General features: G+C 61.1%; 15 non-coding genes across 15 annotated transcripts; 9 read left to right on the top strand and 6 right to left on the bottom strand.

Annotated features, from left to right (window-relative positions):
• Positions 1 to 337: 337 nt before the first annotated feature.
• TRNAL-CAG (transfer RNA leucine (anticodon CAG)) lies at positions 338 to 420 on the bottom strand. The gene has a single exon. It is a non-coding gene; the product is annotated as a tRNA-Leu (tRNA).
• Positions 421 to 991: 571 nt separating this feature from the next.
• TRNAD-GUC (transfer RNA aspartic acid (anticodon GUC)) lies at positions 992 to 1,063 on the top strand. Its single transcript has one exon. It is a non-coding gene; the product is annotated as a tRNA-Asp (tRNA).
• Positions 1,064 to 1,864: 801 nt separating this feature from the next.
• On the top strand, positions 1,865 to 1,936 carry TRNAG-UCC (transfer RNA glycine (anticodon UCC)). The gene has a single exon. It is a non-coding gene; the product is annotated as a tRNA-Gly (tRNA).
• Positions 1,937 to 2,212: 276 nt separating this feature from the next.
• On the top strand, positions 2,213 to 2,284 carry TRNAE-CUC (transfer RNA glutamic acid (anticodon CUC)). The gene has a single exon. It is a non-coding gene; the product is annotated as a tRNA-Glu (tRNA).
• A 5,852-nt stretch (positions 2,285 to 8,136) lies between these two features.
• Positions 8,137 to 8,207, bottom strand: TRNAG-GCC (transfer RNA glycine (anticodon GCC)). Its single transcript has one exon. It is a non-coding gene; the product is annotated as a tRNA-Gly (tRNA).
• A 1,635-nt stretch (positions 8,208 to 9,842) lies between these two features.
• TRNAL-CAG (transfer RNA leucine (anticodon CAG)) lies at positions 9,843 to 9,925 on the bottom strand. The gene has a single exon. It is a non-coding gene; the product is annotated as a tRNA-Leu (tRNA).
• Positions 9,926 to 10,489: 564 nt separating this feature from the next.
• TRNAD-GUC (transfer RNA aspartic acid (anticodon GUC)) lies at positions 10,490 to 10,561 on the top strand. Its single transcript has one exon. It is a non-coding gene; the product is annotated as a tRNA-Asp (tRNA).
• An 801-nt stretch (positions 10,562 to 11,362) lies between these two features.
• On the top strand, positions 11,363 to 11,434 carry TRNAG-UCC (transfer RNA glycine (anticodon UCC)). The gene has a single exon. It is a non-coding gene; the product is annotated as a tRNA-Gly (tRNA).
• Positions 11,435 to 11,710: 276 nt separating this feature from the next.
• TRNAE-CUC (transfer RNA glutamic acid (anticodon CUC)) lies at positions 11,711 to 11,782 on the top strand. The gene has a single exon. It is a non-coding gene; the product is annotated as a tRNA-Glu (tRNA).
• Positions 11,783 to 17,680: 5,898 nt separating this feature from the next.
• On the bottom strand, positions 17,681 to 17,751 carry TRNAG-GCC (transfer RNA glycine (anticodon GCC)). Its single transcript has one exon. It is a non-coding gene; the product is annotated as a tRNA-Gly (tRNA).
• A 1,635-nt stretch (positions 17,752 to 19,386) lies between these two features.
• TRNAL-CAG (transfer RNA leucine (anticodon CAG)) lies at positions 19,387 to 19,469 on the bottom strand. Its single transcript has one exon. It is a non-coding gene; the product is annotated as a tRNA-Leu (tRNA).
• A 563-nt stretch (positions 19,470 to 20,032) lies between these two features.
• Positions 20,033 to 20,104, top strand: TRNAD-GUC (transfer RNA aspartic acid (anticodon GUC)). The gene has a single exon. It is a non-coding gene; the product is annotated as a tRNA-Asp (tRNA).
• Positions 20,105 to 20,905: 801 nt separating this feature from the next.
• Positions 20,906 to 20,977, top strand: TRNAG-UCC (transfer RNA glycine (anticodon UCC)). Its single transcript has one exon. It is a non-coding gene; the product is annotated as a tRNA-Gly (tRNA).
• A 276-nt stretch (positions 20,978 to 21,253) lies between these two features.
• On the top strand, positions 21,254 to 21,325 carry TRNAE-CUC (transfer RNA glutamic acid (anticodon CUC)). Its single transcript has one exon. It is a non-coding gene; the product is annotated as a tRNA-Glu (tRNA).
• Positions 21,326 to 27,217: 5,892 nt separating this feature from the next.
• On the bottom strand, positions 27,218 to 27,288 carry TRNAG-GCC (transfer RNA glycine (anticodon GCC)). The gene has a single exon. It is a non-coding gene; the product is annotated as a tRNA-Gly (tRNA).
• Positions 27,289 to 27,740: the final 452 nt, after the last annotated feature.

The raw sequence follows: 27,740 nt of genomic DNA, 5'->3' as shown, positions 1-27,740 counted from the left end.
AGCAGCAGCAGCAGCAGCAGCAGCAAGCAAGCAGGTGAGGAAAGATGTGGTGCGAAGGACTGAAGGTTGGTGGTGTGGGTGCAGGTAGGAGGGGGCGTACTGGCTGGGCGGGAGGGCGTGTGTCCGGGAGGCTTCCAACGGGGCCATTTCTGCCAAGCCCGCGGGCGGGTGGGCAGGAAGCGCGGCCGTGGCGGAGAGGGTCCCGCGTGTGAGAGGCACGGATGTCCGGGCCTGAGTTTGGAGAGGCCGCAAGAGTGCAGTGCGCCAACGGAGAGGAAGGCGGTCAAGGGCTGCCAGAGGGACGGGTGCGTTAGTGGGGCGGGCCAAAAGGCTGGCTTGTCAGGAGTGGGATTCGAACCCACGCCTCCAGGGGAGACTGCGACCTGAACGCAGCGCCTTAGACCGCTCGGCCATCCTGACGGCGGGCCGGAGCGGGCGCGTCGCCGCTCGGCTGGCTGGGACCCGCCGCGACGCCAACAGCGGTGCCCTTGGCTGGACGCGGTGCTCCGCGCCAGGCGGGCGGCCGTCTGGCTGAGCAACGCACCGGGCGCGCGGTGGCCGACGGCGAGCGAGGCCTGCCGACGCGCCTGGCTCCGGCGCGGTGGCGGCCTCGCCCACCCCTGGCCCCGGACCGCGCCCGGCCGCGTCGGGCCAGCGCGTGCCGGCAGCACCCTCCCGCGCCTCTCTTCGCCGGCCGGGGCACGGCGCACGCCCAGGCCCTCCTCGAAGCCTCGCTTGGCCTGTCGGGCCCCCTGCACCCGGCGCGATCCCCGCGTTGGAGGCAACAGGCAGCGCGCACTGGCAGGTGTCAGCGCCACGCGGGTCCGCGTCCCTGTCGGGGCCGGGGGCTGCTGCTTTGGACGACGCGGTTGGTTTGGTGTCGGGTCGGGTCGGGCACGCGCCCGGCGCCCGTGGTGGGCAGAGGGCAGAGGGCAGAGGGAGGCGCCGGCAGGCAGCCCAGAGCGGCCGGGCGCCCCGGCGGTCGCCGCCGTCCTCGTTAGTATAGTGGTGAGTATCCCCGCCTGTCACGCGGGAGACCGGGGTTCGATTCCCCGACGGGGAGGCAGCACGCCCTCTTTTTGATGGCCGGCGCCGCGCTCGGTCCTGCCGCCCGGCCCCCAAGGGCCCTTCTCCTCCCGTCGCCGTCCGCCCTCCAGCGAGGCCAGCGCGTGCCTAGCCTGCCCGCCCTGCACCCCCTGCAGCCCTCCAGCCCTTCCTCCTCGCCGGGCGCTCGGTCGCCACGGCGAGCCAGGGCCTCCTCTCGACCCCACAACCGCCCGACGACATCGCGGCCCGTCCGAAGGGCCGGCCTCACTGGGCTCCTTGCGGAGCGCCGCACAGCCGCGCAGCTCTGCACAGCGGGCGGGCCGGGTGGGTGGCGGATGAGCGCCGTCCCCTGTCGGTGCGGGAGGCGGCCTGGCCCCGCGCCGGGGGGAGAAGGGCCTTGGGGAGCCAGGTGCTGGAGGACGCGTCCCCCGGGGTGGGGGTGAGGGCGGGGGCGGGGGGTGGCCCGCGGCGTGAAGCCGAGGCCCCGGGAGCAGCAAGGCAGCGAGAGCGCCCCCCTGAGGCGGTCGGGCCGGTGGACTAGGGCAGCTGCGGAGGGCTGGCGCGGCTGGGGCTCCGGGCGGTCGTTGGTGTCGCCTGTGGCAGCACGGAGCTGCCGGCTGGCGGGGCGTCGGGGCAGGGCTGCTCCAGGCGGCGGAGGCGGAGGAGGGGGAGGAGGGGGAGGAGGACCAGGAGGAGGAGGAGGAGGGACAGGAGGAGGAGGAGGAGGACGAGGAGGAGGAGACGGCGGCCGAGGCGGCGGCGAGAGTGCGGTCGGGCGAGCCCGGGGCCGGCGTCTGCGGGCGGCCCGGGCTGTGCAGCGTTGGTGGTATAGTGGTGAGCATAGCTGCCTTCCAAGCAGTTGACCCGGGTTCGATTCCCGGCCAACGCAGTGGGCCGACCTTTTGCCGAGCTCCGCGGGCCTCGGGCCCCGGGCCTGGGAGGGAGAGCCGGGAGCGGGGAGCTAGCTGGCCCTTCGCGGCTTTTCGCGTGTGTGCGAGAAGCAGGCGCGCAGTGTTTTGCGGCTGCGACCAGCAGGAAGAACGCGAGGGCACGTGCACTGCCAGGAGCGGCGCGGGGACTGGACTTGGGGAAGCCGGGTCTTGGCGCCGAGGTGGCGCGGCGCGGGCGCTATGGGGCGAGGAGCAGCGAGTGGCAGGCCTGGCGCTCCCTGGTGGTCTAGTGGTTAGGATTCGGCGCTCTCACCGCCGCGGCCCGGGTTCGATTCCCGGTCAGGGAAGCCCTTCTTCTGCCTCTCGGCCTCCCACCGTCCCGCGCCCCCTTTTAGCTAGCCCACGCTTGCTCCGCCGCCTCGGAGCCCCGCCAGCAGCCGCCCGCCACCGTCCACCTCCAGCCCAAGCCCTGCCACGCAACCCTTTTGGCCGCACTGGAGCGCTCGCCCACGCCAGGCCCTCCACATCCCGCCTCCTCCTTCTCGGACCCTTGCCTCAGCCCCAAACACGACGGCCCGGGGCAGCCTCTCTCCCCGCCGAGGCTGTGGCCACGAGCAAACGCCCCCACCTGCGTTTGGACTCTCCGGCAGCACGACTTCTGCCACGACGCATCTCACCGCTGACGACCCATCCCGTCTTCCTTCCTGAGGGGCTGGTGTTGGTGCTGCTGCTGCTGCTGCCTCCGCTGCCCCTGGTGGCGGAGGTGGCAGTCCTGGTGCGGTGCTGGGGCTGGAGCCGCTGCTGCTGCTGCTGCTGCTGCTGCTGTTTGTGGTAAAGGTGGTGGTGGTGGCGGCAGTGGTGGTGATGACAGTGCGGGTGGGGCGGGGGGGTGATGGCAGTGCAGGTGGGGATGGAGGTGGGGGTGGGGGTGCGGATGGCGGTGGGGGGGGTCGGCATGGAGGGGTGGGGGTGGAGGGTCCTATTGAGTGCCAGCACCTGCGACGCGGATCCATCGGGAAGGTGCAGGAGAGGGATCTCCATCTCCAAGTCGGGCCACTTGCAGGGACTCCGGCCGCTTCCTCGTGGGCCAGGTCCTGGACTGCCTGTGACTCCCGTGGCCCGGTGGTGGGCTCCAAGGGCGTCCTGGTCTTGAGCGGGCCATGGGAGCAGAGAGGCGGACCAAGGCACCCCGGAGGCAGAGATGTGAAAATGAATCCAAACACGTGCCAGGAGTTACACCGCCAGGCAGTGGAAGTCAGAGCGCAGGCAGATACCGGAGGTCAGCCGTGAAGACGGAGCCAAGCAGGTGGGATGCGGTGGAAGCAGATGCGTGACAGGGTGGACCACCAGCTAATATCGCATTCCAGGTGCGTGACCAACGCTCTCAACCCTATCACAGTGAGGCAAGAATGTGACCGTGCATACGTCCCTCCCTCCCCCAGAGCAAAGACACACACCCACGTGCGCGCGCGCACACATACACCGCTCCCCTAGACATGACTTCTCATGGTTTCCCATTCTCACCGTTCCTGTCTGTCTATCCAGGATATGCGCTGTCCTCCTTCGCAGCCCGTCCTCACCTTCTCCTAAGGATTCTCCCCAAGGTAAGTCCTCAGTCCCCATTCAGCCCAAGCTTGGGCACCTCTGTCGCCAAAGGCTTTAACGTCTGCTCACAGATTGTTTCCTTCAGAGGCAAACGGGACAGCCGGTGACGTGCACCGACCTGCCGTGGTGGTGTCACACTCGGTGCATTTGGACAACTGCAGGTCCCCTGTGGAAAGGAGCGAGAGTGGGCAGATGGGGCTTCCCATCACTGCAGGAAGTTTCCTCGGTGGCCTTGCTGGTACCTTGGGGCTGTGTGACAGTGCGGGAGGAAGGTGTTCGTGGCCGTTGGTGGTGGTCACCCCATGTGGATTAGGGAACGGAGCAAAACAGCCCTGTGGAGAGAGGGTGGTGGTGAGCCGCTTGCTGGGAGGTGGGAGGAAGGGCCTGGGGTGTCTGGCTGGAGCAGGGGCGGGCACGGAGGTATTGGGCTTGCAGGGACCTGGCCGGGAGAGCTGCTGGCCACTCAGGCAGAGGCTCTGCAGAAGCTTGGGACGGTGGTGGCACCGGTGCTGGTACGTGTGTGCGGGTAGGTCAGATCTGGGGTACGGGGGGAGCTGGAGTAGCAGGGGGTCTGAGGAGCGCTGGCGGAAGGGAGACTTCCAGGCAGGGCATGTGAGAGTCGGGCCTGGGGTACAAGGGTATGGTGCGGGGTAGAGTGGGCCGAGCCTGCCGGCTAGGAGGAAGGGCGGGTGGCAAGCCGGGTATGTGAGTGGGCTGTGGTGCGAGGAGGATGGTGGGAGAGGACGCCATCGGGGCAGGGTGGTGGGTGAGCTTGCCAGACTGGTGCGCTGTGCTGCAAGGCGGTCAGGCGAACCACTGGGCTGGGACTGGGGGCGGTGGGTAAGAAGCAGGCAAGAGAGAAACAGAAACGCAGGATGCGAAAGGGGCGAGGTGTGGTCCGAATGGGGTGGGGGCGTTCTACTGCCCCAGAGACATAAATCGCCTGTCATCAAGAGAAAACATCCAGTCTCATGTGAGTGTGATTGCGTGGGGCTGGGGGTGGGGGTGGGGGTGAGGGTGGAGGTTCAGATTTCAAGAGGCCAAAGGAGAGCTTCCATATGATCCAGCAGTCCCATTCCTGGGTACGTGCCCGGAAAAGACGAAACTCTAATGCCAAACGATACGCGTACCTCCATGTTCGCAGCAGCATTATGTGCAATAGCCAAGGTGGAAAGTACACAACCGCCCACCAACAGACGGCTGGCACAAGATGTGGTATCTGTGTAGCATGGATTATTTCTCAGCCATGAGGAAAAAGAATGAAATATTGCCATTAGCCACCACAAGGATGGTCCCAGAGACTACTAGACTTAGCGAAAGAAGTCCGACAGAAAAGGACAAGATATGTGGAAACTAAAACCTATTCCACATGAATCTATGTGCGAAACAGACTCACAGACATAGAAAACCAAATGATGGTTCCCCAAGGGGAAAGGGAGAAGTGGAGTCATAAATCAGAAGCTGAAAGGAATGGATACACACTACTATGTGTGAGGGAGAAAGCAGCAAGGATATACAGAATAACTCGGGGAATGATAGTCACTATCTTCTAGCAAACTGCACTAGAAATCAAGCCGAAAAAATATTAGCCATGGAAAATAGTCTCCCTTTGCTGTGCATCTGAAATTCACACGATATTGTTCATCAGCTGTGCTCCCCAAGCACAAGTACATAGAAGTAAATCACTAATCACTTAGAGAGAGAGAGAGAGAGAGATCAGTGACGAAATACAGAAAGAGGAGAAAGACGAGCTATCATATGATCCAGCAGTCCCAATCCTCAGGACACACCCGGGAAAGAGAGAAACTATACCTTGAAAAGAGACATGAACCCCCATGTTCACAGCAGCACTATGTGCTATAGCCAAGACATGGAAAACGTACTGTGGAATATTACTCAGCCATCAAAAAAGAATGAAATAGTGCCATGTGCAGCAAAAAGGATGGACCTAGAGAAGATTACACTTAGTGAAGTAAGTCCAACAGCGAGGGAGAGAGATATGTGGAATCTAAACAATAATACCAATGAATCTATGTGCAAAACAGAAACAGAGTCACAGACGTAGAACACAAACTGATGCTTACCCAAGGCGAAAGGGAGGAGTGGAAGAATAAGTTGGGAGCTGCGATGAACAGACACACCGTACAATATAGAAAAGAGATCAAGTAACGAGGATATAGAGAATAGCACAGGGAATGAGAGTCAGTATCTTCTGGTACCCCATTATGGAAATAAACCTGAAAATACATCATCTATGGAAAATAGTATCTCCCTGCTGTGCACCTGAAACTAACACACTATTGTCAATCAACTATACTTCCACTACTGCAGCTACTACTCTACAGAAAGGAAGGAAGGAAGGAAGGAAGGAAGGGAGCGAGGAAGGAAGAAGCAAAGAAGGAAAGACAAATGAAAGAAAGAAAAACCAAGCAAGCAGCAAAGGAAGAAGCAAGCAAGCAAGAAAGAAGGAAGGAAGGATAGAAGCAAGAAATAAAGGAAGGAAGGAAGGAAGAAGGAAGGAAGGAAAGGAAATGAAAGAAAGAAAAAGCAAGCAAGGAAGAAGCGAAGAAAGAAAAAAGAAAGAAGGACAGGTGAGCTGTCATATGATCTAGCAATCCCAATCCTCAGTACACATCTGGAAAAGACAAAAGCTCCTAATTTGAAAAGATGCATGCACCCTCATGTTCATAGCAGCACTGTGTGCCATAGCCAAGACGTGGAAAACACCCAAGTGCTCATCAACAGACGGCAGTCGCAAGAAGATGTGCTGTACGTGCACGCCAGTGTTCACTGCAGCACTATTTACAAGAGCCGGGACGTGGAAGCAACCTAAATGTCCATCAACAGGTGAATGGGTAAAGAAGATGTGGTACATATACGCGATTGAATATTACTCAGCTGTAAAAAGGAACGCAGTTGGGACATTTGTCGAGACATGGATGGACCTAGAGACTGTCATACAGAGTGAAGTGAGTCAGAAAGAGAAAAACAAATATCGTGTGTTAAAAACATGTAAACGGAATAAAGAAAAACGGTACCAATCAACCGGTTTGCAAGGCAGAAATAGAGACACAGATGTAGAGAACAGACATATAGACACCAAGTGGGGAAAGGGGGGCGGGGGGTTGTGGTGGGATGAACTGGCAGGTTGGGATTGCCATATATACATTACTAATAAGAAAAGAAGTATCAAATTGTACACTTTCAATATATGCAGTTTATCGTATGTCCATTGTATCTCAGTAAAAGCTCTTAAGGAAGAAAGAAAAAGAAGATGTGCTGCATGTGTAGTATGCAACATTCCTCAGCCATAGAAAGCAATGAAACCTTGCCATTTGGCGCAACCTGGATGGTCCTAGAGAATATTACACTTAGTAAAGTAAGTCTGACTGAGGATAAAGGTACGTGGAATCTAAAAACTGCAACGAAGTGAACCTTTGTGCAAAACAAAGAGAGACTCACAGACGTAGAAAACACACGTGTGGTTACCCAAGGGGAAAGTGTAGGGGAGGGACATATTTGGAGGTGGGGTTGGGGTTAAAGGAGAGGCAACAGTATCCCTAAAGCAGAGAAGCAGCAAGGATTTTACTGCCTAGCACCGGGAACTAGCTTCATATCTCCTAAGAAACCGTACTGGAAAATAACCTGAAAAAGCACATTTCACTGAATCGCTTCGCTGTACACCTGACACGAACACAGTATTGTAAATCAACTCTACTTCTACTTAGCTAGGACACAAACAAACAAACACAAACAATCCAAACAGATAAAGGAGGCCACCGGGAGAAATGCAAGAGTAGGATCTTTGACAACGTAGGAATTGGAAAGGATCAGGGAAGGAGTGGGGAGATAGGGGGTGGGGTGGGGGTGTTGGGTGGAGTAGCGGTGGTGGTGAGGGCGCGGCCTGAGGTGGTGGTGCTGTCCGGAGCGGCCATGATGCTGTCGGTAGGAGGAGAGGTTCAGGGGAGGGGGGGTGGTCGTGGGGGTGGTGACGGTGGTGGTGGTACTAGTGGTGGAGGAGTGGGCGGTGTTGGAAACATATTTCTGCTGAGGGACAAAACATGAATACAGAGTGCGGTTTGCCATGGCATCGTGGACTTCTCTGGAACTCCTCGTGCAAGACAATGCTTCGGGGACTCTCTAGGACAATGGGCTGTATCACTGCCCGAGGTGGCACCTTCCTTGCTGCTGGTTGTGCAAACACGGTATCGTTTTCGGAGTGTGGGCAGAGGGAGCCAGAGAGCTTGGAGAGGTGGTGAAAGGTGAAGAGATGGGGCGCGCCGGTGCTAGTGTGGGGTATTGCTTACGGGGCAAGGAGTGACGCAAGTGTGGGGTCAGGGTGAGGAAGAGCACAAGCCCAAGCAAGGTGTCCGGGCGCTAGAGTGGCAGAGCGCGCGAGGTGTCAGGTGGTGGAGGCTTGGCTCCGCAGTGTGTGTCGGGTGGGGGGGGCGTCCGCGTGGGAAGGACAGGCCGGCAGGTGCGGTGGAGAGCTGCGGGTGGGAGCGAGCTGTGGCAGGCCCGGTGCCTTGGGCGTGGGAGCGGGGACGCCTAGCTCCGCTTTGGGGCTGCGGGAACCAAAAGGCGACGCTGCGGCTGCATGGGCCGGGAATCGAACCCGGGCCTCCCGCGTGGCAGGCGAGAATTCTACCACTGAACCACCCACGCACCGAGGGCACCCGGCGCCCGATGCTGCCCCAGCGCTGCTCGCAGCCAAGAGCCCGATACTGGGCGCCGCTCGCCCGAGGGCCTCTGCTCCGTTTGCGCAGGAGGCCGACGGCCCACCCCAGTGACAGGCTCCGGGCACGTGGGCGACCCCAGGGCGCCAGGCGGTCGAGAGGACAGAGGGACGGAGGGACGCAGGCGGGCTCGGCCCATCCTGCGCTTTCTCTGCCGTCCACGGCCGCCGCGAGGCTGTCGCTGTCGCCAGAGGAAGCCAGGAGCGGAAGCAGCCCGACCCGCGCCCGAATCGCAGGCAGGGCCGGCGAGGCGAGGCGAGGCGAGGCGCGGCGGCTGCGGCTGAGGGCCGAGTTTCGTCTCGGTGACCGCCAGGTCCCGACCCCAAGTCCCTCTGGCGGCTGGCTTTCTTGCCGCTGCGGGGCGGGCGAGGGCGGCCAGGGGTGGGGGTGGGATGGGAGTGGGGCAGGCATCGGAGCTCGCGCGGGGCCGGGGTCGGGGCCGCGAGCGCCGGAGATGGACCCCCGGGAGCGCCGCCGCCACCGAGCAGACGCTCAGGCCCAAGGACCACAGGTGCCTGGGCCTCGCTGCTGCGCTCTGGCCCAGCCCTCTCCCGAGGGGTCCCGCTCTGAGGCGTTGGTCGTGAGAGGAGCGACGCGCCAGGGTGCGGTTAGGTCCGGCCGGGGCAGCGGCTTCCCCGGGCAACGTGCGCTGTGGCGCCCAAGGGGGTGGCCCGGGCTGAGGGCCGGACGTCTGTGGGCGGGTGACGGGGCGTCCAGGGCGCGCGCTCTCTCCTCGCTGGAGCACTCTTCCCGGGAGCGACTCCTGCGCCAGGCCTCCTGCAGGGAGGGCCCGGTGGTCCCTGGCCCAGCAGGAAGCTGGGCTGCCTGCGTGCTGGGAGGCAGGCAGCTGTGGCCCAGCCGAGGCCCCAAGGCCAATACGCACCGAGGGCACGCACCCCAGGCCGGCAAGACGGCGTCGGCCACCTCCGCGTGGCTGTGGGGGGAATGGAATGGGCAGGCGGGCCGGCGGGGCTGGCGCAAGGGACAGGATGTTGGACGGAGGGAGAGCTGCTGGTGGCGGACGTGGCAGCAAGGCTGTGAGAGTGAGCCCGCTGTTCACCAGGCAGAAGTCGGGCAGGCGGAAGGCGGGTGAAGAGTCGAGGGCTTTGCAACCGCGTCTGGTGTGTGTGTGGCGGTGGCGGGGTGCAGCGGGTGCAGTGGGAGTGGGAGCGAGGGACGGAGGGCGGAAGGAAGGAAGGGAGGGAGGGAAGGAGAAAAACTAGCAGCAGCAGCAGCAGCAGCCGCAGCAGCAAGCAAGCAGGTGAGGAAAGATGTGGTGCGAAGGACTGAAGGTTGGTGGTGTGGGTGCAGGTAGGAGGGGGCGTACTGGCTGGGCGGGAGGGCGTGTGTCCGGGAGGCTTCCAACTGGGCCATTTCTGCCAAGCCCGCGGGCGGGTGGGCAGGAAGCGCGGCCGTGGCGGAGAGGGTCCCGCGTGTGAGAGGCACGGATGTCCGGGCCTGAGTTTGGAGAGGCCGCAAGAGTGCAGTGCGCCAACGGAGAGGAAGGCGGTCAAGGGCTGCCAGAGGGACGGGTGCGTTAGTGGGGCGGGCCAAAAGGCTGGCTTGTCAGGAGTGGGATTCGAACCCACGCCTCCAGGGGAGACTGCGACCTGAACGCAGCGCCTTAGACCGCTCGGCCATCCTGACGGCGGGCCGGAGCGGGCGCGTCGCCGCTCGGCTGGCTGGGACCCGCCGCGACGCCAACAGCGGTGCCCTTGGCTGGACGCGGTGCTCCGCGCCAGGCGGGCGGCCGTCTGGCTGAGCAACGCACCGGGCGCGCGGTGGCCGACGGCGAGCGAGGCCTGCCGACGCGCCTGGCTCCGGCGCGGTGGCGGCCTCGCCCACCCCTGGCCCCGGACCGCGCCCGGCCGCGTCGGGCCAGCGCGTGCCGGCAGCACCCTCCCGCGCCTCTCTTCGCCGGACGGGGCACGGCGCACGCCCAGGCCCTCCTCGAAGCCTCGCTTGGCCTGTCGGGCCCCCTGCACCCGGCGCGATCCCCGCGTTGGAGGCAACAGGCAGCGCGCACTGGCAGGTGTCAGCGCCACGCGGGTCCGCGTCCCTGTCGGGGCCGGGGGCTGCTGCTTTGGACGACGCGGTTGGTTTGGTGTCGGGTCGGGTCGGGCACGCGCCCGGCGCCCGTGGTGGGCAGAGGGCAGAGGGAGGCGCCGGCAGGCAGCCCAGAGCGGCCGGGCGCCCCAGCGGTCGCCGCCGTCCTCGTTAGTATAGTGGTGAGTATCCCCGCCTGTCACGCGGGAGACCGGGGTTCGATTCCCCGACGGGGAGGCAGCACGCCCTCTTTTTGATGGCCGGCGCCGCGCTCGGTCCTGCCGCCCGGCCCCCAAGGGCCCTTCTCCTCCCGTCGCCGTCCGCCCTCCAGCGAGGCCAGCGTGTGCCTAGCCTGCCCGCCCTGCACCCCCTGCAGCCCTCCAGCCCTTCCTCCTCGCCGGGCGCTCGGTCGCCACGGCGAGCCAGGGCCTCCTCTCGACCCCACAACCGCCCGACGACATCGCGGCCCGTCCGAAGGGGCGGCCTCACTGGGCTCCTTGCGGAGCGCCGCACAGCCGCGCAGCTCTGCACAGCGGGCGGGCCGGGTGGGTGGCGGATGAGCGCCGTCCCCTGTCGGTGCGGGAGGCGGCCTGGCCCCGCGCCGGGGGGAGAAGGGCCTTGGGGAGCCAGGTGCTGGAGGACGCGTCCCCCGGGGTGGGGGTGAGGGCGGGGGCGGGGGGTGGCCCGCGGCGTGAAGCCGAGGCCCCGGGAGCAGCAAGGCAGCGAGAGCGCCCCCCTGAGGCGGTCGGGCCGGTGGACTAGGGCAGCTGCGGAGGGCTGGCGCGGCTGGGGCTCCGGGCGGTCGTTGGTGTCGCCTGTGGCAGCACGGAGCTGCCGGCTGGCGGGGCGTCGGGGCAGGGCTGCTCCAGGCGGCGGAGGCGGAGGAGGGGGAGGAGGGGGAGGAGGACCAGGAGGAGGAGGAGGAGGGACAGGAGGAGGAGGAGGAGGACGAGGAGGAGGAGACGGCGGCCGAGGCGGCGGCGAGAGTGCGGTCGGGCGAGCCCGGGGCCGGCGTCTGCGGGCGGCCCGGGCTGTGCAGCGTTGGTGGTATAGTGGTGAGCATAGCTGCCTTCCAAGCAGTTGACCCGGGTTCGATTCCCGGCCAACGCAGTGGGCCGACCTTTTGCCGAGCTCCGCGGGCCTCGGGCCCCGGGCCTGGGAGGGAGAGCCGGGAGCGGGGAGCTAGCTGGCCCTTCGCGGCTTTTCGCGTGTGTGCGAGAAGCAGGCGCGCAGTGTTTTGCGGCTGCGGCCAGCAGGAAGAACGCGAGGGCACGTGCACTGCCAGGAGCGGCGCGGGGACTGGACTTGGGGAAGCCGGGTCTTGGCGCCGAGGTGGCGCGGCGCGGGCGCTATGGGGCGAGGAGCAGCGAATGGCAGGCCTGGCGCTCCCTGGTGGTCTAGTGGTTAGGATTCGGCGCTCTCACCGCCGCGGCCCGGGTTCGATTCCCGGTCAGGGAAGCCCTTCTTCTGCCTCTCGGCCTCCCACCGTCCCGCGCCCCCTTTTAGCCAGCCCACGCTTGCTCCGCCGCCTCGGAGCCCCGCCAGCAGCCGCCCGCCACCGTCCACCTCCAGCCCAAGCCCTGCCACGCAACCCTTTTGGCCGCACTGGAGCGCTCGCCCACGCCAGGCCCTCCACATCCCGCCTCCTCCTTCTCGGACCCTTGCCTCAGCCCCAAACACGACGGCCCGGGGCAGCCTCTCTCCCCGCCGAGGCTGTGGCCACGAGCAAACGCCCCCACCTGCGTTTGGACTCTCCGGCAGCACGACTTCTGCCACGACGCATCTCACCGCTGACGACCCATCCCGTCTTCCTTCCTGAGGGGCTGGTGTTGGTGCTGCTGCTGCTGCTGCCTCCGCTGCCCCTGGTGGCGGAGGTGGCAGTCCTGGTGCGGTGCTGGGGCTGGAGCCGCTGCTGCTGCTGCTGCTGCTGCTGCTGTTTGTGGTAAAGGTGGTGGTGGTGGCGGCAGTGGTGGTGATGACAGTGCGGGTGGGGCGGGGGGGTGATGGCAGTGCAGGTGGGGATGGAGGTGGGGGTGGGGGTGCGGATGGCGGTGGGGGGGGTCGGCATGGAGGGGTGGGGGTGGAGGGTCCTATTGAGTGCCAGCACCTGCGACGCGGATCCATCGGGAAGGTGCAGGAGAGGGATCTCCATCTCCAAGTCGGGCCACTTGCAGGGACTCCGGCCGCTTCCTCGTGGGCCAGGTCCTGGACTGCCTGTGACTCCCGTGGCCCGGTGGTGGGCTCCAAGGGCGTCCTGGTCTTGAGCGGGCCATGGGAGCAGAGAGGCGGACCAAGGCACCCCGGAGGCAGAGATGTGAAAATGAATCCAAACACGTGCCAGGAGTTACACCGCCAGGCAGTGGAAGTCAGAGCGCAGGCAGATACCGGAGGTCAGCCGTGAAGACGGAGCCAAGCAGGTGGGATGCGGTGGAAGCAGATGCGTGACAGGGTGGACCACCAGCTAATATCGCATTCCAGGTGCGTGACCAACGCTCTCAACCCTATCACAGTGAGGCAAGAATGTGACCGTGCATACGTCCCTCCCTCCCCCAGAGCAAAGACACACACCCACGTGCGCGCGCGCACACATACACCGCTCCCCTAGACATGACTTCTCATGGTTTCCCATTCTCACCGTTCCTGTCTGTCTATCCAGGATATGCGCTGTCCTCCTTCGCAGCCCGTCCTCACCTTCTCCTAAGGATTCTCCCCAAGGTAAGTCCTCAGTCCCCATTCAGCCCAAGCTTGGGCACCTCTGTCGCCAAAGGCTTTAACGTCTGCTCACAGATTGTTTCCTTCAGAGGCAAACGGGACAGCCGGTGACGTGCACCGACCTGCCGTGGTGGTGTCACACTCGGTGCATTTGGACAACTGCAGGTCCCCTGTGGAAAGGAGCGAGAGTGGGCAGATGGGGCTTCCCATCACTGCAGGAAGTTTCCTCGGTGGCCTTGCTGGTACCTTGGGGCTGTGTGACAGTGCGGGAGGAAGGTGTTCGTGGCCGTTGGTGGTGGTCACCCCATGTGGATTAGGGAACGGAGCAAAACAGCCCTGTGGAGAGAGGGTGGTGGTGAGCCGCTTGCTGGGAGGTGGGAGGAAGGGCCTGGGGTGTCTGGCTGGAGCAGGGGCGGGCACGGAGGTATTGGGCTTGCAGGGACCTGGCCGGGAGAGCTGCTGGCCACTCAGGCAGAGGCTCTGCAGAAGCTTGGGACGGTGGTGGCACCGGTGCTGGTACGTGTGTGCGGGTAGGTCAGATCTGGGGTACGGGGGGAGCTGGAGTAGCAGGGGGTCTGAGGAGCGCTGGCGGAAGGGAGACTTCCAGGCAGGGCGTGTGAGAGTCGGGCCTGGGGTACAAGGGTATGGTGCGGGGTAGAGTGGGCCGAGCCTGCCGGCTAGGAGGAAGGGCGGGTGGCAAGCCGGGTATGTGAGTGGGCTGTGGTGCGAGGAGGATGGTGGGAGAGGACGCCATCGGGGCAGGGTGGTGGGTGAGCTTGCCAGACTGGTGCGCTGTGCTGCAAGGCGGTCAGGCGAACCACTGGGCTGGGACTGGGGGCGGTGGGTAAGAAGCAGGCAAGAGAGAAACAGAAACGCAGGATGCGACAGGGGCGAGGTGTGGTCCGAATGGGGTGGGGGCGTTCTACTGCCCCAGAGACATAAATCGCCTGTCATCAAGAGAAAACATCCAGTCTCATGTGAGTGTGATTGCGTGGGGCTGGGGGTGGGGGTGGGGGTGGGGGTGGGGGTGAGGGTGGAGGTTCAGATTTCAAGAGGCCAAAGGAGAGCTTCCATATGATCCAGCAGTCCCATTCCTGGGTACGTGCCCGGAAAAGACGAAACTCTAATGCCAAACGATACGCGTACCTCCATGTTCGCAGCAGCATTATTTGCAATAGCCAAGGTGGAAAGTACACAACCGCCCACCAACAGACGGCTGGCACAAGATGTGGTATCTGTGTAGCATGGATTATTTCTCAGCCATGAGGAAAAAGAATGAAATATTGCCATTAGCCACCACAAGGATGGTCCCAGAGACTACTAGACTTAGCGAAAGACGTCCGACAGAAAAGGACAAGATATGTGGAAACTAAAACCTATTCCACATGAATCTATGTGCGAAACAGACTCACAGACATAGAAAACCAAATGATGGTTCCCCAAGGGGAAAGGGAGAAGTGGAGTCATAAATCAGAAGCTGAAAGGAATGGATACACACTACTATGTGTGAGGGAGAAAGCAGCAAGGATATACAGAATAACTCGGGGAATAATATTCACTATCTTCTAGCAAACTGCACTAGAAATCAAGCCGAAAAAATATTAGCCATGGAAAATAGTCTCCCTTTGCTGTGCATCTGAAATTCACACGATATTGTTCATCAGCTGTGCTCCCCAAGCACAAGTACATAGAAGTAAATCACTAATCACTTAGAGAGAGAGAGAGAGAGAGATCAGTGACGAAATACAGAAAGAGGAGAAAGACGAGCTATCATATGATCCAGCAGTCCCAATCCTCGGGACACACCCGGGAAAGAGAGAAACTATACCTTGAAAAGAGACATGAACCCCCATGTTCACAGCAGCACTATGTGCTATAGCCAAGACATGGAAAACGTACTGTGGAATATTACTCAGCCATCAAAAAAGAATGAAATAGTGCCATATGCAGCAAAAAGGATGGACCTAGAGAAGATTACACTTAGTGAAGTAAGTCCAACAGCGAGGGAGAGAGATATGTGGAATCTAAACAATAATACCAATGAATCTATGTGCAAAACAGAAACAGAGTCACAGACGTAGAACACAAACTGATGCTTACCCAAGGCGAAAGGGAGAAGTGGAAGAATAAGTTGGGAGCTGCGATGAACAGACACACCGTACAATATAGAAAAGAGATCAAGTAACGAGGATATAGAGAATAGCACAGGGAATGAGAGTCAGTATCTTCTGGTACCCCATTATGGAAATAAACCTGAAAATACATCATCTATGGAAAATAGTATCTCCCTGCTGTGCACCTGAAACTAACACACTATTGTCAATCAACTATACTTCCACTACTGCAGCTACTACTCTACAGAAAGGAAGGAAGGAAGGAAGGAAGGACGGAAGGACAGAAGGAAGGAATGTAGGGAGCGAGGAAGGGGTGGAGGGAGGGAGGAAGGAAGAAGCAAAGAAGGAAAGACAAATGAAAGAAAGAAAAACCAAGCAAGCAGCAAAGGAAGAAGCAAGCAAGCAAGGAAAGAAGGAAGGAAGGATAGAAGCATAAAATAAAGGAAGGAAGGAAGGAAGGAAAGGAAATGAAAGAAAGAAAAAGCAAGCAAGGAAGAAGCGAAGAAAGAAAAAAGAAAGAAGGACAGGTGAGCTGTCATATGATCTAGCAATCCCAATCCTCAGTACACATCTGGAAAAGACAAAAGCTCTAATTTGAAAAGATGCATGCACCCTCATGTTCATAGCAGCACTGTGTGCCATAGCCATGACGTGGAAAACACCCAAGTGCTCATCAACAGACGGCAGTCGCAAGAAGATGTGCTGTACGTGCACGCCAGTGTTCACTGCAGCACTATTTACAAGAGCCGGCACGTGGAAGCAACCTAAATGTCCATCAACAGGTGAATGGGTAAAGAAGATGTGGTACATATACGCGATTGAATATTACTCAGCTGTAAAAAGGAACGCAGTTGGGACATTTGTCGAGACATGGATGGACCTAGAGACTGTCATACAGAGTGAAGTGAGTCAGAAAGAGAAAAACAGATATCGTGTGTTAACACATGTAAGCAGAATAAAGAAAAACGGTACCCATCAACCGGTTTGCAAGGCAGAAATAGAGACACAGATGTAGAGAACAGACATATAGACACCAAGTGGGGAAAGGGGGGCGGGGGGTTGTGGTGGGATGAACTGGCAGGTTGGGATTGCCATATATACATTACTAATAAGAAAAGAAGTATCAAATTGTACACTTTCAATATATGCAGTTTATCGTATGTCCATTGTATCTCAGTAAAAGCTCTTAAGGAAGAAAGAAAAAGAAGATGTGCTGCATGTGTAGTATGCAACATTCCTCAGCCATAGAAAGCAATGAAACCTTGCCATTTGGCGCAACCTGGATGGTCCTAGAGAATATTACACTTAGTAAAGTAAGTCTGACTGAGAAGGATAAAGGTACGTGGAATCTAAAAACTGCAACGAAGTGAACCTTTGTGCAAAACAAAGAGAGACTCACAGACGTAGAAAACACACGTGTGGTTACCCAAGGGGAAAGTGTAGGGGAGGGACATATTTGGAGGTGGGGTTGGGGTTAAAGGAGAGGCAACAGTATCCCTAAAGCAGAGAAGCAGCAAGGATTTTACTGCCTAGCACCAGGAACTAGCTTCATATCTCCTAAGAAACCGTACTGGAAAATAACCTGAAAAAGCACATTTCACTGAATCGCTTCGCTGTACACCTGACACGAACACAGTATTGTAAATCAACTCTACTTCTACTTAGCTAGGACACAAACAAACAAACACAAACAATCCAAACAGATCAAGGAGGCCACCGGGAGAAATGCAAGAGTAGGATCTTTGACAACGTAGGAATTGGAAAGGATCAGGGAAGGAGTGGGGAGATAGGGGGTGGGATGGGGGTGTTGGGTGGAGTAGCGGTGGTGGTGAGGGCGCGGCCTGAGGTGGTGGTGCTGTCCGGAGCAGCCATGATGCTGTCGGTAGGAGGAGAGGTTCAGGGGAGGGGGGGTGGTCGTGGGGGTGGTGATGGTGGTGGTGGTACTAGTGGTGGAGGAGTGGGCGGTGTTGGAAACATATTTCTGCTGAGGGACAAAACATGAATACAGAGTGCGGTTTGCCATGGCATCGTGGACTTCTCTGGAACTCCTCGTGCAAGACAATGCTTCGGGGACTCTCTAGGACAATGGGCTGTATCACTGCCCGAGGTGGCACCTTCCTTGCTGCTGGTTGTGCAAACACGGTATCGTTTTCGGAGTGTGGGCAGAGGGAGCCAGAGAGCTTGGAGAGGTGGTGAAAGGTGAAGAGATGGGGCGCGCCGGTGCTAGTGTGGGGTATTGCTTACGGGGCAAGGAGTGACGCAAGTGTGGGGTCAGGGTGAGGAAGAGCACAAGCCCAAGCAAGGTGTCCGGGCGCTAGAGTGGCGGAGCGCGCGAGGTGTCAGGTGGTGGAGGCTTGGCTCCACAGTGTGTGTCGGGTGGGGGGGCGTCCGCGTGGGAAGGACAGGCCGGCAGGTGCGGTGGAGAGCTGCGGGTGGGAGCGAGCTGTGGCAGGCCCGGTGCCTTGGGCGTGGGAGCGGGGACGCCTAGCTCCGCTTTGGGGCTGCGGGAACCAAAAGGCGACGCTGCGGCTGCATGGGCCGGGAATCGAACCCGGGCCTCCCGCGTGGCAGGCGAGAATTCTACCACTGAACCACCCATGCACCGAGGGCGCCTGGCGCCCGATGCTGCCCCAGCGCTGCTCGCAGCCAAGAGCCCGATACTGGGCGCCGCTCGCCCGAGGGCCTCTGCTCCGTTTGCGCAGGAGGCCGACGGCCCACCCCAGTGACAGGCTCCGGGCACGTGGGCGACCCCAGGGCGCCAGGTGGTCGAGAGGACAGAGGGACGGAGGGACGCAGGCGGGCTCGGCCCATCCTGCGCTTTCTCTGCCGTCCACGGCCGCCGCGAGGCTGTCGCTGTCGCCAGAGGAAGCCAGGAGCGGAAGCAGCCCGACCCGCGCCCGAATCGCAGGCAGGGCCGGCGAGGCGAGGCGAGGCGAGGCGCGGCGGCTGCGGCTGAGGGCCGAGTTTCGTCTCGGTGACCGCCAGGTCCCGACCCCAAGTCCCTCTGGCGGCTGGCTTTCTTGCCGCTGCGGGGCGGGCGAGGGCGGCCAGGGGTGGGGGTGGGATGGGAGTGGGGCAGGCATCGGAGCTCGCGCGGGGCCGGGGTCGGGGCCGCGAGCGCCGGAGATGGACCCCCGGGAGCGCCGCCGCCACCGAGCAGACGCTCAGGCCCAAGGACCACAGGTGCCTGGGCCTCGCTGCTGCGCTCTGGCCCAGCCCTCTCCCGAGGGGTCCCGCTCTGAGGCGTTGGTCGTGAGAGGAGCGACGCGCCAGGGTGCGGTTAGGTCCGGCCGGGGCAGCGGCTTCCCCGGGCAACGTGCGCTGTGGCGCCCAAGGGGGTGGCCCGGGCTGAGGGCCGGACGTCTGTGGGCGGGTGACGGGGCGTCCAGGGCGCGCGCTCTCTCCTCGCTGGAGCACTCTTCCCGGGAGCGACTCCTGCGCCAGGCCTCCTGCAGGGAGGGCCCGGTGGTCCCTGGCCCAGCAGGAAGCTGGGCTGCCTGCGTGCTGGGAGGCAGGCAGCTGTGGCCCAGCCGAGGCCCCAAGGCCAATACGCACCGAGGGCACGCACCCCAGGCCGGCAAGACGGCGTCGGCCACCTCCGCGTGGCTGTGGGGGGAATGGAATGGGCAGGCGGGCCGGCGGGGCTGGCGCAAGGGACAGGATGTTGGACGGAGGGAGAGCTGCTGGTGGCGGACGTGGCAGCAAGGCTGGGAGAGTGAGCCCGCTGTTCACCAGGCAGAAGTCGGGCAGGCGGAAGGCGGGTGAAGAGTCGAGGGCTTTGCACCCGCGTCTGGTGTGTGTGTGGCGGTGGCGGGGTGCAGCGGGTGCAGTGGGAGTGGGAGCGAGGGACGGAGGGCGGAAGGAAGGAAGGGAGGGAGGGAAGGAGAAAAACTAGCAGCAGCAGCAGCAGCAGCCGCAGCAGCAAGCAAGCAGGTGAGGAAAGATGTGGTGCGAAGGACTGAAGGTTGGTGGTGTGGGTGCAGGTAGGAGGGGGCGTACTGGCTGGGCGGGAGGGCGTGTGTCCGGGAGGCTTCCAACTGGGCCATTTCTGCCAAGCCCGCGGGCGGGTGGGCAGGAAGCGCGGCCGTGGCGGAGAGGGTCCCGCGTGTGAGAGGCACGGATGTCCGGGCCTGAGTTTGGAGAGGCCGCAAGAGTGCAGTGCGCCAACGGAGAGGAAGGCGGTCAAGGGCTGCCAGAGGGACGGGTGCGTTAGTGGGGCGGGCCAAAAGGCTGGCTTGTCAGGAGTGGGATTCGAACCCACGCCTCCAGGGGAGACTGCGACCTGAACGCAGCGCCTTAGACCGCTCGGCCATCCTGACGGCGGGCCGGAGCGGGCGCGTCGCCGCTCGGCTGGCTGGGACCCGCCGCGACGCCAACAGCGGTGCCCTTGGCTGGACGCGGTGCTCCGCGCCAGGCGGGCGGCCGTCTGGCTGAGCAACGCACCGGGCGCGCGGTGGCCGACGGCGAGCGAGGCCTGCCGACGCGCCTGGCTCCGGCGCGGTGGCGGCCTCGCCCACCCCTGGCCCCGGACCGCGCCCGGCCGCGTCGGGCCAGCGCGTGCCGGCAGCACCCTCCCGCGCCTCTCTTCGCCGGACGGGGCACGGCGCACGCCCAGGCCCTCCTTGAAGCCTCGCTTGGCCTGTCGGGCCCCCGCACCCGGCGCGATCCCCGCGTTGGAGGCAACAGGCAGCGCGCACTGGCAGGTGTCAGCGCCACGCGGGTCCGCGTCCCTGTCGGGGCCGGGGGCTGCTGCTTTGGACGACGCGGTTGGTTTGGTGTCGGGTCGGGTCGGGCACGCGCCCGGCGCCCGTGGTGGGCAGAGGGCAGAGGGAGGCGCCGGCAGGCAGCCCAGAGCGGCCGGGCGCCCCAGCGGTCGCCGCCGTCCTCGTTAGTATAGTGGTGAGTATCCCCGCCTGTCACGCGGGAGACCGGGGTTCGATTCCCCGACGGGGAGGCAGCACGCCCTCTTTTTGATGGCCGGCGCCGCGCTCGGTCCTGCCGCCCGGCCCCCAAGGGCCCTTCTCCTCCCGTCGCCGTCCGCCCTCCAGCGAGGCCAGCGCGTGCCTAGCCTGCCCGCCCTGCACCCCCTGCAGCCCTCCAGCCCTTCCTCCTCGCCGGGCGCTCGGTCGCCACGGCGAGCCAGGGCCTCCTCTCGACCCCACAACCGCCCGACGACATCGCGGCCCGTCCGAAGGGGCGGCCTCACTGGGCTCCTTGCGGAGCGCCGCACAGCCGCGCAGCTCTGCACAGCGGGCGGGCCGGGTGGGTGGCGGATGAGCGCCGTCCCCTGTCGGTGCGGGAGGCGGCCTGGCCCCGCGCCGGGGGGAGAAGGGCCTTGGGGAGCCAGGTGCTGGAGGACGCGTCCCCCGGGGTGGGGGTGAGGGCGGGGGCGGGGGGTGGCCCGCGGCGTGAAGCCGAGGCCCCGGGAGCAGCAAGGCAGCGAGAGCGCCCCCCTGAGGCGGTCGGGCCGGTGGACTAGGGCAGCTGCGGAGGGCTGGCGCGGCTGGGGCTCCGGGCGGTCGTTGGTGTCGCCTGTGGCAGCACGGAGCTGCCGGCTGGCGGGGCGTCGGGGCAGGGCTGCTCCAGGCGGCGGAGGCGGAGGAGGGGGAGGAGGGGGAGGAGGACCAGGAGGAGGAGGAGGAGGGACAGGAGGAGGAGGAGGAGGACGAGGAGGAGGAGACGGCGGCCGAGGCGGCGGCGAGAGTGCGGTCGGGCGAGCCCGGGGCCGGCGTCTGCGGGCGGCCCGGGCTGTGCAGCGTTGATGGTATAGTGGTGAGCATAGCTGCCTTCCAAGCAGTTGACCCGGGTTCGATTCCCGGCCAACGCAGTGGGCCGACCTTTTGCCGAGCTCCGCGGGCCTCGGGCCCCGGGCCTGGGAGGGAGAGCCGGGAGCGGGGAGCTAGCTGGCCCTTCGCGGCTTTTCGCGTGTGTGCGAGAAGCAGGCGCGCAGTGTTTTGCGGCTGCGGCCAGCAGGAAGAACGCGAGGGCACGTGCACTGCCAGGAGCGGCGCGGGGACTGGACTTGGGGAAGCCGGGTCTTGGCGCCGAGGTGGCGCGGCGCGGGCGCTATGGGGCGAGGAGCAGCGAATGGCAGGCCTGGCGCTCCCTGGTGGTCTAGTGGTTAGGATTCGGCGCTCTCACCGCCGCGGCCCGGGTTCGATTCCCGGTCAGGGAAGCCCTTCTTCTGCCTCTCGGCCTCCCACCGTCCCGCGCCCCCTTTTAGCCAGCCCACGCTTGCTCCGCCGCCTCGGAGCCCCGCCAGCAGCCGCCCGCCACCGTCCACCTCCAGCCCAAGCCCTGCCACGCAACCCTTTTGGCCGCACTGGAGCGCTCGCCCACGCCAGGCCCTCCACATCCCGCCTCCTCCTTCTCGGACCCTTGCCTCAGCCCCAAACACGACGGCCCGGGGCAGCCTCTCTCCCCGCCGAGGCTGTGGCCACGAGCAAACGCCCCCACCTGCGTTTGGACTCTCCGGCAGCACGACTTCTGCCACGACGCATCTCACCGCTGACGACCCATCCCGTCTTCCTTCCTGAGGGGCTGGTGTTGGTGCTGCTACTGCTGCTGCCTCCGCTACCCCTGGTGGCGGCGGTGGCAGTCCTGGTGTGGTGCTGGGGCTGGAGCCGCTGCTGCTGCTGCTGCTGCTGTTTGTGGTAAAGGTGGTGGTGGTGGTGGCGGTGGCAATGCGGGTGGGGCGGGGGGGGTGATGGCAGTGCAGCAGTGCAGGTGGGGATGGGGGTGGGGGTGGGGGTGCGGATGGCGGTGGGGGGGGTCGGCATGGAGGGGTGGGGGTGGAGGGTCCCATTGAGTGCCAGCACCTGCGACGCGGATCCATCGGGAAGGTGCAGGAGAGGGATCTCCATCTCCAAGTCGGGCCACTTGCAGGGACTCCGGCCGCTTCCTCGTGGGCCAGGTCCTGGACTGCCTGTGACTCCCGTGGCCCGGTGGTGGGCTCCAAGGGCGTCCTGGTCTTGAGCGGGCCATGGGAGCAGAGAGGCGGACCAAGGCACCCCGGAGGCAGAGATGTGAAAATGAATCCAAACACGTGCCAGGAGTTACACCGCCAGGCAGTGGAAGTCAGAGCGCAGGCAGATACCGGAGGTCAGCCGTGAAGACGGAGCCAAGCAGGTGGGATGCGGCGGAAGCAGATGCGTGACAGGGTGGACCACCAGCTAATATCGCATTCCAGGTGCGTGACCAACGCTCTCAACCCTATCACAGTGAGGCAAGAATGTGACCGTGCATACGTCCCTCCCTCCCCCAGAGCAAAGACACACACCCACGTGCGCGCGCGCACACATACACCGCTCCCCTAGACATGACTTCTCATGGTTTCCCATTCTCACCGTTCCTGTCTGTCTATCCAGGATATGCGCTGTCCTCCTTCGCAGCCCGTCCTCACCTTCTCCTAAGGATTCTCCCCAAGGTAAGTCCTCAGTCCCCATTCAGCCCAAGCTTGGGCACCTCTGTCGCCAAAGGCTTTAACGTCTGCTCACAGATTGTTTCCTTCAGAGGCAAACGGGACAGCCGGTGACGTGCACCGACCTGCCGTGGTGGTGTCACACTCGGTGCATTTGGACAACTGCAGGTCCCCTGTGGAAAGGAGCGAGAGTGGGCAGATGGGGCTTCCCATCACTGCAGGAAGTTTCCTCGGTGGCCTTGCTGGTACCTTGGGGCTGTGTGACAGTGCGGGAGGAAGGTGTTCGTGGCCGTTGGTGGTGGTCACCCCATGTGGATTAGGGAACGGAGCAAAACAGCCCTGTGGAGAGAGGGTGGTGGTGAGCCGCTTGCTGGGAGGTGGGAGGAAGGGCCTGGGGTGTCTGGCTGGAGCAGGGGCGGGCACGGAGGTATTGGGCTTGCAGGGACCTGGCCGGGAGAGCTGCTGGCCACTCAGGCAGAGGCTCTGCAGAAGCTTGGGACGGTGGTGGCACCGGTGCTGGTACGTGTGTGCGGGTAGGTCAGATCTGGGGTACGGGGGGAGCTGGAGTAGCAGGGGGTCTGAGGAGCGCTGGCGGAAGGGAGACTTCCAGGCAGGGCGTGTGAGAGTCGGGCCTGGGGTACAAGGGTATGGTGCGGGGTAGAGTGGGCCGAGCCTGCCGGCTAGGAGGAAGGGCGGGTGGCAAGCCGGGTATGTGAGTGGGCTGTGGTGCGAGGAGGATGGTGGGAGAGGACGCCATCGGGGCAGGGTGGTGGGTGAGCTTGCCAGACTGGTGCGCTGTGCTGCAAGGCGGTCAGGCGAACCACTGGGCTGGGACTGGGGGCGGTGGGTAAGAAGCAGGCAAGAGAGAAACAGAAACGCAGGATGCGACAGGGGCGAGGTGTGGTCCGAATGGGGTGGGGGCGTTCTACTGCCCCAGAGACATAAATCGCCTGTCATCAAGAGAAAACATCCAGTCTCATGTGAGTGTGATTGCGTGGGGCTGGGGGTGGGGGTGGGGGTGGGGGTGGGGGTGAGGGTGGAGGTTCAGATTTCAAGAGGCCAAAGGAGAGCTTCCATATGATCCAGCAGTCCCATTCCTGGGTACGTGCCCGGAAAAGACGAAACTCTAATGCCAAACGATACGCGTACCTCCATGTTCGCAGCAGCATTATTTGCAATAGCCAAGGTGGAAAGTACACAACCGCCCACCAACAGACGGCTGGCACAAGATGTGGTATCTGTGTAGCATGGATTATTTCTCAGCCATGAGGAAAAAGAATGAAATATTGCCATTAGCCACCACAAGGATGGTCCCAGAGACTACTAGACTTAGCGAAAGACGTCCGACAGAAAAGGACAAGATATGTGGAAACTAAAACCTATTCCACATGAATCTATGTGCGAAACAGACTCACAGACATAGAAAACCAAATGATGGTTCCCCAAGGGGAAAGGGAGAAGTGGAGTCATAAATCAGAAGCTGAAAGGAATGGATACACACTACTATGTGTGAGGGAGAAAGCAGCAAGGATATACAGAATAACTCGGGGAATAATATTCACTATCTTCTAGCAAACTGCACTAGAAATCAAGCCGAAAAAATATTAGCCATGGAAAATAGTCTCCCTTTGCTGTGCATCTGAAATTCACACGATATTGTTCATCAGCTGTGCTCCCCAAGCACAAGTACATAGAAGTAAATCACTAATCACTTAGAGAGAGAGAGAGAGAGAGATCAGTGACGAAATACAGAAAGAGGAGAAAGACGAGCTATCATATGATCCAGCAGTCCCAATCCTCGGGACACACCCGGGAAAGAGAGAAACTATACCTTGAAAAGAGACATGAACCCCCATGTTCACAGCAGCACTATGTGCTATAGCCAAGACATGGAAAACGTACTGTGGAATATTACTCAGCCATCAAAAAAGAATGAAATAGTGCCATATGCAGCAAAAAGGATGGACCTAGAGAAGATTACACTTAGTGAAGTAAGTCCAACAGCGAGGGAGAGAGATATGTGGAATCTAAACAATAATACCAATGAATCTATGTGCAAAACAGAAACAGAGTCACAGACGTAGAACACAAACTGATGCTTACCCAAGGCGAAAGGGAGAAGTGGAAGAATAAGTTGGGAGCTGCGATGAACAGACACACCGTACAATATAGAAAAGAGATCAAGTAACGAGGATATAGAGAATAGCACAGGGAATGAGAGTCAGTATCTTCTGGTACCCCATTATGGAAATAAACCTGAAAATACATCATCTATGGAAAATAGTATCTCCCTGCTGTGCACCTGAAACTAACACACTATTGTCAATCAACTATACTTCCACTACTGCAGCTACTACTCTACAGAAAGGAAGGAAGGAAGGAAGGAAGGACGGAAGGACAGAAGGAAGGAATGTAGGGAGCGAGGAAGGGGTGGAGGGAGGGAGGAAGGAAGAAGCAAAGAAGGAAAGACAAATGAAAGAAAGAAAAACCAAGCAAGCAGCAAAGGAAGAAGCAAGCAAGCAAGGAAAGAAGGAAGGAAGGATAGAAGCATAAAATAAAGGAAGGAAGGAAGGAAGGAAAGGAAATGAAAGAAAGAAAAAGCAAGCAAGGAAGAAGCGAAGAAAGAAAAAAGAAAGAAGGACAGGTGAGCTGTCATATGATCTAGCAATCCCAATCCTCAGTACACATCTGGAAAAGACAAAAGCTCTAATTTGAAAAGATGCATGCACCCTCATGTTCATAGCAGCACTGTGTGCCATAGCCATGACGTGGAAAACACCCAAGTGCTCATCAACAGACGGCAGTCGCAAGAAGATGTGCTGTACGTGCACGCCAGTGTTCACTGCAGCACTGTTTACAAGAGCCGGCACGTGGAAGCAACCTAAATGTCCATCAACAGGTGAATGGGTAAAGAAGATGTGGTACATATACGCGATTGAATATTACTCAGCTGTAAAAAGGAACGCAGTTGGGACATTTGTCGAGACATGGATGGACCTAGAGACTGTCATACAGAGTGAAGTGAGTCAGAAAGAGAAAAACAGATATCGTGTGTTAACACATGTAAGCAGAATAAAGAAAAACGGTACCCATCAACCGGTTTGCAAGGCAGAAATAGAGACACAGATGTAGAGAACAGACATATAGACACCAAGTGGGGAAAGGGGGGCGGGGGGTTGTGGTGGGATGAACTGGCAGGTTGGGATTGCCATATATACATTACTAATAAGAAAAGAAGTATCAAATTGTACACTTTCAATATATGCAGTTTATCGTATGTCCATTGTATCTCAGTAAAAGCTCTTAAGGAAGAAAGAAAAAGAAGATGTGCTGCATGTGTAGTATGCAACATTCCTCAGCCATAGAAAGCAATGAAACCTTGCCATTTGGCGCAACCTGGATGGTCCTAGAGAATATTACACTTAGTAAAGTAAGTCTGACTGAGAAGGATAAAGGTACGTGGAATCTAAAAACTGCAACGAAGTGAACCTTTGTGCAAAACAAAGAGAGACTCACAGACGTAGAAAACACACGTGTGGTTACCCAAGGGGAAAGTGTAGGGGAGGGACATATTTGGAGGTGGGGTTGGGGTTAAAGGAGAGGCAACAGTATCCCTAAAGCAGAGAAGCAGCAAGGATTTTACTGCCTAGCACCAGGAACTAGCTTCATATCTCCTAAGAAACCGTACTGGAAAATAACCTGAAAAAGCACATTTCACTGAATCGCTTCGCTGTACACCTGACACGAACACAGTATTGTAAATCAACTCTACTTCTACTTAGCTAGGACACAAACAAACAAACACAAACAATCCAAACAGATCAAGGAGGCCACCGGGAGAAATGCAAGAGTAGGATCTTTGACAACGTAGGAATTGGAAAGGATCAGGGAAGGAGTGGGGAGATAGGGGGTGGGATGGGGGTGTTGGGTGGAGTAGCGGTGGTGGTGAGGGCGCGGCCTGAGGTGGTGGTGCTGTCCGGAGCAGCCATGATGCTGTCGGTAGGAGGAGAGGTTCAGGGGAGGGGGGGTGGTCGTGGGGGTGGTGATGGTGGTGGTGGTACTAGTGGTGGAGGAGTGGGCGGTGTTGGAAACATATTTCTGCTGAGGGACAAAACATGAATACAGAGTGCGGTTTGCCATGGTATCGTGGACTTCTCTGGAACTCCTCGTGCAAGACAATGCTTCGGGGACTCTCTAGGACAATGGGCTGTATCACTGCCCGAGGTGGCACCTTCCTTGCTGCTGGTTGTGCAAACACGGTATCGTTTTCGGAGTGTGGGCAGAGGGAGCCAGAGAGCTTGGAGAGGTGGTGAAAGGTGAAGAGATGGGGCGCGCCGGTGCTAGTGTGGGGTATTGCTTACGGGGCAAGGAGTGACGCAAGTGTGGGGTCAGGGTGAGGAAGAGCACAAGCCCAAGCAAGGTGTCCGGGCGCTAGAGTGGCGGAGCGCGCGAGGTGTCAGGTGGTGGAGGCTTGGCTCCACAGTGTGTGTCGGGTGGGGGGGCGTCCGCGTGGGAAGGACAGGCCGGCAGGTGCGGTGGAGAGCTGCGGGTGGGAGCGAGCTGTGGCAGGCCCGGTGCCTTGGGCGTGGGAGCGGGGACGCCTAGCTCCGCTTTGGGGCTGCGGGAACCAAAAGGCGACGCTGCGGCTGCATGGGCCGGGAATCGAACCCGGGCCTCCCGCGTGGCAGGCGAGAATTCTACCACTGAACCACCCACGCACCGAGGGCACCCGGCGCCCGATGCTGCCCCAGCGCTGCTCGCAGCCAAGAGCCCGATACTGGGCGCCGCTCGCCCGAGGGCCTCTGCTCCGTTTGCGCAGGAGGCCGACGGCCCACCCCAGTGACAGGCTCCGGGCACGTGGGCGACCCCAGGGCGCCAGGCGGTCGAGAGGACAGAGGGACGGAGGGACGCAGGCGGGCTCGGCCCATCCTGCGCTTTCTCTGCCGTCCACGGCCGCCGCGAGGCTGTCGCTGTCGCCAGAGGAAGCCAGGAGCGGAAGCAGCCCGACCCGCGCCCGAATCGCAGGCAGGGCCGGCGAGGCGAGGCGAGGCGAGGCGCGGCGGCTGCGGCTGAGGGCCGAGTTTCGTCTCGGTGACCGCCAGGTCCCGACCCCAAGTCCCTCTGGCGGCTGGCTTTCTTGCCGCTGCGGGGCGGGCGAGGGCGGCCAGGG

This window comes from Hippopotamus amphibius, chromosome 3, assembly GCF_030028045.1.
Source record: "Hippopotamus amphibius kiboko isolate mHipAmp2 chromosome 3, mHipAmp2.hap2, whole genome shotgun sequence".
Lineage (NCBI taxonomy): Eukaryota > Metazoa > Chordata > Mammalia > Artiodactyla > Hippopotamidae > Hippopotamus > Hippopotamus amphibius.
This window is presented reverse-complemented; position numbering and strand designations above follow the sequence as displayed.